We start from the raw sequence: 8,112 nt of genomic DNA on the forward strand, positions 1-8,112 counted from the left end.
ATATAAAGTTGCAGAAGTAAACTAACAAAACTGAAATTAATGGATGGGGTTTTACCTAGAAAAGTTCTATTCTGGTGCTGCTGTGTTTTTGGTCGAAGATTTCCAGGTTGTGATGAAGACCTATGCTGCTAAATCATCACTCCTCCAGTGATGGGTAGCTTCCAAAGAGCAAATATCTAGATTATGGCTTCCAGTGCAAAAATGGCGCGATGATGCGGTATTTGGAGGTCTTCTTGAGAAGTGGAAGAGGAATGGAAGAAGTTCTTGCTGCAGTTGAAGACCAATCGCAGATGTTCTTGAGGATTTGCAGGTGTGCTTGAGCAGTTGCAGGTGCACGTTCAAGCGGCAGGGGTTTGAGTCGAGAAATGGAAGAGGGAAGCCTTTTCTTTACCCCAACCCTTGTAAGGGTATATTGGTCATAAGAAGATCTAAAAATGCCTACCATTCGCAACTAACACGAATAGTTAACGGAGTGGGCCTTTATGTTACTTAGTTTGGAAAGCAGGGGAGGTACGTGGAATTTCCCAAACCTCACGGGTAAAAGTGTACATAAGTCATACCTCAGGGGAGGTACGTGATATTTTCCCTTCTTTATAAGGTAGCCTATTGAGTTCCACAACTCAGGCAGAATGTGATGTTTTGCAGATGAGGGTTTTGGCTAGGCTTGAGTTGAGGACATAGATATAACCAGAGAACCTTGGGGAAGTGTGCTTGAGCGTGAGTGATTTGGAGGAGTTTTCCCAAGATAAACCTTTTCGATTATTTTTTTAGAGTAGTACTTTATGTTCCATGAGTTGGACAGTCTATGTTGAACTTGACATTATTTTAGTTTATTTGGTTTTGGAATATTGGTTATATTTCTCCTTTGAAGGACTTGGACGTTTATTCAGTTTTAAATTTAATGACTGTCTAAATGAAAATTTTATCTTAGGTGTCCATTGTGTTGTTTTGAGGTTCAACAGGTTAATTTGAGTTAACAACCCGAAATCCGATCATTTGGGTTTTGGGGCGTTACAGATTGGTATCAGAGCCTAGGTTTAGTGGTCCTAGGGTGATGTGAGAATTACACCTTAAGGTTGGGTAGAATAGACTTTCTATATTTTGTCTGTGTCTTACCCTAAGATGAATTTTGTTGTTACTAGGAAACCATGTATGCAAGAAGAGCTGCGAACGATCTCCACCGATTGATGAAGGCATTTAAGGATTTTGACCCACGACGGTTTGAAGGAAACCTAGAACCATGTGAAGCGGACTAGTGGATTGTACACCTTGAAGACATCTTCAGCATACTAGACTGCACGGATGATCAAAAAGTCAAGTTGGCGGTGTTCAAACTATCTGGTGACGCCAAGTTGTGGTGGAAGGGAGTGGAAAGATTTCGTACGGTAGAAAGTCCGCCTTTGACATGGCAGCTGTTCAAGGATTTGTTCAACGAGAAGTATTTTTCCGCACATGTTCAGAATAGTTTGGCTGGAGAGTTCATGGATTTGAAGCAGGGGAACATTACTGTGGCTCAGTATGAATCCAGATTCTCCCAGCTGTGCCACTATGCTCCACACATGGTAGCAATTGAAGAATTGAAAGCAGACAAGTTTGTTAGAGGTCTCCAAACATTTTTGAAGAATAAGGTGTCACTTTTCGAGTTGAAAACTTTTGCAGTAGTGGTAGGAAAGGCGTATGCCGTGGAAAAGGGGGACAATGAGTTACAATCTGTCAGAGCTCAGCAGAACAAGAACCGCAGTGGTGGCTCTAAGGCTCAAGCTCCTCCAGGGAAGAAGCCGAAGGTTCAGGGTGCATCAACAAATGTTCAGAGTCAGCACCCTATCTGTACTCACTGTGGTAAACATCACGGAGGAACTTGTTTCAAGCTTATCAATGCATGCTTTGGTTGTGGGCAGCAGGGACACAGGGTCAGTGAATGTCCTAATCCGAAGAAGACATTTCAGCAAGACAAACGTCAAAACCCTCTACAAGGACAAAACCAGAGCAACAAGCAAGGGGGCGGTCAACAAACTCGTCAGGGGAGGCTTTATTCCATGAACCTTCAAGATGTGAAGGATAATGAGGCCGTCATAGAAAGTACCCTATCTCTTTCTAGTATTACAGCTCATGTATTAATTGATCCGAGGGCAACCCATTCCTTTAATCTGCTGTGTTTGCTAACAAGTTGAACAAAGAACCCAACAAATTAGAATTCTCCTTACGAGTAGAAACACCAGTAGGAGATATAGTGGAGGCAAATTGGGTGTATAAGAATTGCATTGTGGGGATAGGAGAAGAAGAACTTGTGGTAGACCTTATTGTGCTAAATCTAGAAGACTTCCACGCTATCTTGGGCATGAACTGGTTAGCAGCATACCATGCTAAAGTCGACTATTTTAACAAGTTGGTCTCGTTCGAGATACCTGGTAGACCAACATTCCAGTTCAAGGGAATAAAAAGACGAAGCGGCATTAGGTTGATTTCGGCTTTGCGAGCGGAGCAGATGCTGGATGGAGGTTGTGAGTGCTACCTCGCTAGTGTGAGTAAGGTAGACAAAGATAAGGTGAACGTTGAAGAAATACCGGTAGTGAGAGATTTTCCAGACATATTTCCAGAGGAATTACCAGGCTTGCCTCCTGTAAGAGAGGTAGAGTTCACTATTGAGTTGGTGCCTAGGACTGCACCTATTTCTAGAACACCGTACCGTATGGCCCCTTCTGAACTTAAAGAACTTAAGAATCAACTGGACAAGCTTATGGATAGGGGTTTTATCAGGCCGAGTACTTCAACCTGGGGTGCTCCGGTCCTTTTTGTGAAGAAGAAAGACGGTAGCATGAGGATGTGCATAGACTACCGACAATTGAATAAAGCAACAATTAAGAACAGGTACCCTTTGCCAAGGATTAATGACCTGTTTGATCAACTTCAGGGAGCATAATTCTTCTCTAAGATTGATCTCAGATCTGGTTACCACCAGTTGAGTTCAAGGAGGAAGATGTGTCAAAGACGGCATTTAGAACAAGGTATGGACATTATGAGTTCATCGTTATGCCTTTCGGGTTAACCAACGCACCAGCAGCTTTTATGCACTTGATGAATCGGGTGTTCAATGCGCACTTGGACCATTTTGTTATTATATTCATCGATGACATCTTGGTATACTCAAAATCGGAGGTGGAACATAGTGAGCACCTGAGAACGGTGTTGCAATTACTGCAGAATAACCAATTGTTCGTCAAACTCTCGAAGTGCGAGTTTTGGCTCACTAAGGTGAGCTTCTTGGGACATGTAGTGTCTAAAGAAGGGATATCTATGGATCCAATAAAAATTGAAGCAGTGGTAAATTGGTCAAGGCTGGCTACAGCATCGGAGGATAGAAGCTTTTTGGGCCTGGCAAGTTATTACAGAAGGTTTGTGGAAGGGTTTTCTAAGATTTCAGCTCCGCTAACTAAGTTGACTAGGAAGAATGAGAAGTTTGTGTGGACAATGGAGTGTGAGGAGAGCTTTGTGGAATTGAAGAAGAGATTGACAACAGCCCCTGTACTCACCCTACCTTTCAGAAATGAAGAATTAGTGGTTTATTGTGATGCATCGAAGAGGGGTTTGGGTTGTGTCTTGATGCAAGGAGGAAGGGTTATTGTTTATGCATCAAGGCAATTGAAGACACATGAAGTCAATTACCCAACTCATGATTTGGAACTGGCAGCTGTGGTGTTTTGAAGATATGGCGACATTACCTATATGGTGAAAAATTTGAAGTCTTCACTGACCACAAGAGCTTGAAGTATATCTTCTCGCAGAAGAAATTAAACATGAGGCAGAGGCATTGGGTGGAATTCCTTGAGGATTATGTTTTTTCTATTAATTATCACCCTGGCAAGTCAAATGTAGTGGCCGATGCCCTCAGTAGACAACCAGCTGCAAGATTGGCAAGCTTGATGAGCAAAGAATGGAAACTATTGGAAGGGTTTAGCGAACTAGGTTTGCATGTGCATTGTAGGAAGGAGAAATCTCTGATTGCGAGTTTCAGAGAGAAACCAACTCTTATGAGTTAGATTAAGGCAAAGTAGTGTGGAGATCCTTTCTTGGAAAAAGTCAAGTCAAACTTAGCTTCTCATCCAGATTTCTCATAAGGGAAGATGGAAGTATATGGTTTCAAGGGAGACTTTGTGTTCCAAAGGATGTTGAAGAAGAGAACGATTTTGGAAGAGGCACACAACTCTAAGTATACTATCCACCCAGGTAGTACAAAAATGCTGTTTTGGTTCCATATACCGTTATGATGCTTAAAATATTGTTTTGATTCCATATACTGCTTAAAAAAATAAAATAAAATAAAATACTGCATTTCTGTTTTAATTCTACTCTAGTTTCTGTTCTGAAATTCCGTTCATAAAATTCTGCATTTCTGCTCTAGTTTCTGTTCTGAAATTTCGTTCATAAAATTCTGCATTTCTGCTTTAGTTTCTATTTCTGAAATTCTGTTTATAAAATTCTGCACTTCTGCTTTAAATTCTGTTTCTGAAATTCTGTTTATAAAAATTCTGCATTTCTGCTTTAGTTTCTATTTCGAAAATTCTGTTTATAAAATTCTGCATTTCTGCTTTAGTTTCTATTTCTGAAATTCTATTCATAAAATCCTGCAGTTTCGATTTAATCTTTGATTTGAAATTTTATCCATTAATAATTCTGCAGTTTTATTTAAACTCCGTTTTTTTTGGTCTATGCCGAGTTAGGTAGTGTCATAATTCTGTTTGTTTTTTTGGCACACATGCTTTTACGTACATTAAAGTTATGCTTGGTTTTATTTCATGAATCAGTTCAGTACACCGATATATGGTTTTACACTATTATGTTTTGAGAATACAATCGAGCCGAAAGTGGGGTTGATTTATTAGTCCTTGGGGGTGGCTGCCCAAAAAGATGGTTATGGTCCTACCGGTAGAGTCCCTTTTGTTGCTTCTCACTAGAAACCCGTACGACGGTATGGGAGGTGAAAGCCCTTTACCTTTGGAACAAATTGTTTTACAAGTCCTGTCCCACCTTATGACAGGTAAGGAACGGGAACAGGCTGGCATTAGTATTCATGCTGTATTGATAAAAGAACCTAGTGGGCTATACTCGTACCACTAGTTATTTTTGGTGAGTTTTGCCCGTCTCTATGAATTTTAGTATGGTTGTCATTTGATTTGGATCTTTTTGAAATAAAATTTATGAGTATCGTATTTTTTTAAAAATTATAAAAGAAAAAAAATACACTTGCATACATTACATTTCGTCCTTGTGCCATTGATATCATATCTTCGCAAGCACTTCTTTCTTTATAAGGTAGCCTATTAAGTTCCACAACTCAGGCAGAATGTGATGTTTTGCAGATGAAGGTTTTGGCCAGGCTTGAGTTGAGGACGTAGATATAGCCAGAGAACCTTGGGGAAGTGTGCTTGAGCGCGAGTGATTTGGAGGAGTTTGCCCAAGAGAAACCTTTTGGATTATTTTTTCAGAGTAGTACTTTATGTCCCATGAGTTGGACAGTCTATGTTGAACTTGACATTATTTCAGTTTATTTGGTTTTGGAATATTGGTTATGTTTCTCCTTTGAAGGACTTGGACGTTTATTCAGTTTTAAATTTAATGACTGTCTAAATGAAAATTTTATCTTAGGTGTCCATTGTGTTGTTTTGAGGTTCAACAGGTTAATTTGAGTTAACAACCCGAAATCTGATCGTTTGGGTTTTGGGGCGTTACAATATCTCCCTCTCACTTTCTTTGTTTTTTTTTTTTTTTTGCCATTATTGTGTCGATTTGGAACCAAATCAGTTACAGAGAAAGGGAAAATGGTAGAAGATCTGATTTCTTTACATTGCCTCTGTTTTTGTTTGTGTTTTTATTTTTTTGTCATTTTTGTATCGATTTCTGAACCTTTTGTGGGTGCTCTGTCTTGCTCTCTTCCCAGTTTAGCCATTTGTGTCACTTAAATTGTTTGAACTTATAAATCATCGGTTGTCTTTCTTCCCTATTATGTACTAAGCACAAGTGGATGAACACATGACCTCCTTTATTTGTAAATTCAGGCTGATATGTTCATGAATGATGGACTATAGGCTAGGAAATAATTTAATTGAAGGTTGTTGGACTGTGAAACCTGAACTGTATCCCAGTTTTCATACCAATTGAAGGTTCTTGGATTAATTCACCTAGCTATTGGAAAAGAAAATGAAATCCTGTTTGTTTATGCAGTTTAAGGCCTTCTATTATTCTCATACTAAACTTGGCAAGCTGATGTTGCATAGATTGTTGGGGTAGTTTTGAACATGACCAGAGAGGCTTGGAATTTGAGACATTTCAGAAGTTATCCAAAATATTGGGTTGCCTGCTTAGACCAACAACTTGGGACATGTGATGAAAACAACCATATTTCATAATAGAGAAAGTTTACACTTTTGGGGTCAGTAATAGCTCTTGAATTGATATTCTGATCTCAATTGCTAGATGAGTGACTGTTAGGTTAAAGTTGGATACTAGCATTTTATTTGCATATCAGGAACAATTTCTCAAATGACAGGTGAAAACAATGTTAAATGAGTAGTACAAGTGGTTTTCTGTAATGCCTTCTTATTTCTTTAATTCTTATCTTCTACCTTCTCAAATACATGCTTTTCCATGATTTTGAATCTACAGTGGAACATATAATTATACTAGGCTTCTATGTTTTGGGAGGACTCTTCATCCTCCTCCCTGTCCAAAGAAAAGATGATGTAACCCTTTGCATGAAAAGAAAACTTAGTATATTCATGTGTTGAGTTTAACTACTAAACTTGTTAATCAATTTTTGAGCTAACCTCCCTAGGAGCTGGAAGATTCTCTATCTCATAGAGTTTTGGGCTTTGGCTTCCCTAATGAACATCTCATTCCCTAGGACCAAGATTTGGAAATGATGTGGTTGATGATCTAGCCAAGAGTGGTATTTCTTAGACAATGTTGTGTTGTTGGATGTTCATGTCAATTTATTGAACTCTTTTTGGATTTTGATTTGGTTAACATCTTTCATTTGATTTTAAACAGGGCCTGTTTTCTACATATATATTTGATTTAGAGAAGAAGAAATCAGGTTTTCTTCTGTTTTTTTTTTTTTTTAATGAAGGCAATTATCTAACTACACCACTGCTGCTGATAGCCTGACAGTAAATAATTTAATGGACTATAGGCTAGGAAATAATTTAATGGACTACTAGAGGAAGCATTTTCTAGATGGCCAACAATGAAGGCTACATAGAATCAATCACAGTTGAAACCAAGAAGCCCATTGCTACCGGGAGGTCTTGAGTTCAAGCCTCTTGGTTCACATCCTACATACCCCCCCTACCTATCAAAAAAAAAAAAAAAAATCACAACTGAAACCAAGAAGCTTCATATATCTCCTCTACATCCCTTGCATGTGATTTCCACTATCTATACCTCAAGCACATTTTTTTCCCATTCCAATTGCGGTGTGGGTTATTTCAAATACATGTGGGTAATCTTAATTTTTTTTATTTATAGGTTGGGATTTTATAGGTTTTTTTGGTTGTGTGTATTGCCCTATTTAATTTGCTGGTTTATTAGTAACTAACTAACTACACCACTGCCCAGATAGGGTTCTCTTTTGGCATATGCGATCCATTCATATTAACATATATTTATTTTGTTTTCTTTTTGGAGTCTGATGATTTGGTTGGAATATTTTTCTTTCTCTCTTTTTTTTTTTTTTTGTCACCTCTTAATGTGCATACTTTTCTTATGTTGCATTCCTGATCTCGTGTTCTAGCTGTCTTGATTTCTGACATTATGTTATGTTAATTACACAGGAGGATATGAGAACAGATTACCTTGTAAGACCTGTTGGTCCTGCTGAAGTTGAGGTAGATGCTTCTGATTTTGAGCCAGTCAGTGGAAGAGAATGGAGAGGAAGAAGATTTTGATGAATTTGAATTTGGGTTCTCAACTCTCAGTAGGATGAAAATGAATAGAGAAGAAAGTTAGAATGGGGCTCCATTCCTTTAACTATTTTGGCTTATCTTAGATAATGCCCCAGAACTAGCAATTGTTTTTCTTTTTTGATAAATAAATGCTTTAGTTGCAACGAAAAGATAC

The 8,112-nt window shown here is 38.5% G+C and overlaps 1 pseudogene; it reads left to right on the top strand.

Annotated features, from left to right (window-relative positions):
* The first annotated feature begins 212 nt into the window (after window positions 1–212).
* LOC122650521 lies at window positions 213–7,940 on the top strand (annotated as a pseudogene).
* Window positions 7,941–8,112: the final 172 nt, after the last annotated feature.

The sequence above is a fragment of the Telopea speciosissima genome, chromosome 1 (assembly GCF_018873765.1).
Source record: "Telopea speciosissima isolate NSW1024214 ecotype Mountain lineage chromosome 1, Tspe_v1, whole genome shotgun sequence".
NCBI lineage: Eukaryota > Viridiplantae > Streptophyta > Magnoliopsida > Proteales > Proteaceae > Telopea > Telopea speciosissima.